This window comes from Myotis davidii, unplaced genomic scaffold, assembly GCF_000327345.1.
Source record: "Myotis davidii unplaced genomic scaffold, ASM32734v1 scaffold2833, whole genome shotgun sequence".
NCBI lineage: Eukaryota > Metazoa > Chordata > Mammalia > Chiroptera > Vespertilionidae > Myotis > Myotis davidii.
In genome coordinates, this window is record NW_006284826.1 from 24,386 (window position 1) to 26,841 (window position 2,456).

A 2,456-nucleotide genomic window follows, 5' to 3' on the forward strand; every position below is an offset into this window, starting at 1 on the left:
TCTGTGCTTGTACCCAGACACTGAGGCAAAGTTTGGATGTTTTCCTCCTCCTTCAGATGGTCATACTTGATTGTCTGTGATTCATTGTCTTGATCAAGGTGGGCAGAGTGCAGTTTCATGGTTTCTACCTTCCCCACTGTGATAGCTCTCCTAATGTTGGGAAGGGTACAGGGGAAAGCCCCTTACGTGTGCAGTGGGAGTCTGCTAAAAGTGGAGATTGATATGTTGTTCCTGTGTGGGTATTTTCAGAATCATCAGGCTTGACGACCCTCCCAGCGCTCTCAGAGCAGTTCAAGCAGAGGGCAAAGCCCCTTCCAGCTGAGAGCCAGCTCCCCAACTAAATGGGCCACCCAAATGTTTGCTGTTTGCAGCTATCAGAACTGCCCTCTGAAAGTTTGTGCCAATTTATATGCCCCGAATGGTATTTCCCCAAACTCTTACCAACACTGTTGAATATAAAAGTTTTTCATTTTTGTTGATAAGATCAATGAAAGGCGATGTTTTTGTTGTTGCTTAAGTGTGAATGTTTAATTTTTCTTTCCTGAATTGCGTGTTTGTGTCCTTTAGCCATTTTCTTTTCTTTTTAAAAATTTCTTTATTGATTAAGGTTTACAAGGACATTTGTTATTGGATTTAGGGCCTACCTGGATAATCCAATATGATATCCTCATCTCAAGACCTTTAACTTAAATTACATCCGCAAAGATTCCTTTTCCAAATAAGGTGCTATTCACAGCTTCCAGGAATTAGTGTGCTGTTGCAAATATTGACTTTCTTTCTTAATGACTTGCAAGAGGTTTTATATATAAAGACTATTGAGGATTTCTGTTATGTATGTTGCAAGCCTTGCTCCTCGTGTGTAACTTGCATTTTATTTTTATTTGAGATGCATGTGACATGCTGCAGTTGTGTATTTTGCTTGCCATCAAATGTCTGTTCTCGCACAATTTCTTTCATTATTCAGTTGCTTTGCAAAAACGTTTCCCATTTTAGAAGTGTCAATCACAAATGCAAAGTTGCCAGGGTGGCTAAAACCCTGGTGCTGCTGTGTGATCGAGGAATCAGGACTTGGCCCCACAAGTTACTTTCCTGAAAGCAACTTTCACATCCTTATTTCTCATGGTGTAGGCGAGGGGGCTTAGCATGGGAGTCACCGCTGCATAAACTATAGAGACACTCTTGCATCCATCTTGAGACCATTTGGTCTAGGGTCTCATATAAATATATATTAAATAGAGGCCCAGTGCATGAAATTCATGCACAGGATGGGAGGTCCCTCAGCCCAGCCTGCCCCCGCTCCAATATGGACCCCCTTGGGGGATGTCTGACTGCGGGATTGGGCCTAAACTGGCAGTTGGACTTGTAATCTGGGACCGCTGGCTCCTAACCACTCACCTGCCTGCCTGGTTGCCCCTAACTGCTCTCCTCTGCCTGCCTGGTCGCCCCTAACTGCCCTTTCCTGCCAGCCTGGTCGCCACTAACCGTCTCTGTCTTGGCCCCTGCCGCTGTGGCTTTGTCTGGATGGACATCCGGAAGATGTCCAGTCTAATTAGCATATTACCCTTTTATTAGTATAGATGTCCTAAAGTAAGTGGTGAACATGACCAGGTGAGAACCACATGTGGAAAAGGAATCTTAAGACATCCCTGAGAATACAAAGGTAAGAGATAAGGATGAAAACGAAAGGCACTGGCATTGAAATGACAGCGCACACCATCATCATAACCTCTAGGGAAATGGTGTTGAAACAGAACAATTTAAAGATGGCTTGAACTTCACAGGAGAAGTTATTGACAGACTTACGCCTGCAGAAACTTATGGGGAAGAGCAGAATGGGCATAGCAGTTAGCAGAAAGGCTGTCACCCATACAAACAATGCCATTAAAAGGCATACTTGAGCCCTAGCTGGTTTGGTTCAGTGGATAGAGCATTGGCCTAGGAACCAAAGGGTCCCGGGTTCTATTCTGGTCAAGGGCATGTACCTCAGTTGCAGGCTCCTCCCCCTTCTGGGCTCTGGTCAGGGTGCATGTAGGAGGCAACCAATCCATGTGTTTCTCTCACATCGATATTTCTTTCTGTCTTTCCCTCTTTCTTCCACTCTCTCTAAAAAAAAAAAATCAATGGAAAACTACCCTCAGGTGAGGATAAAAAAAAAAAAGGCATACTTGAGAAGGCATGACCTGGTTGTACCTAAGTGGGTCTGAGATAGTCTCAAATCTGTCATAAGCCATAATGGCAAGAAGGAAACACTCAGCCAGTGCCAAGAAGGCTCGGATGGTGAGCTGGGCAAAACAAGAACTGTAAGAGATGGTGGGAAAGTTCTGCAGAGAGTTCGCCATGGTCAGTGGCACAGTACTGGTGGAAAAGAGGAGATCCAATAAAGACAAGTTATGGAGCTGAGAATTGACTCCTATCAGGAAAATGATCGTGCAGTTTCCTCCCAAAGTTACTATGTA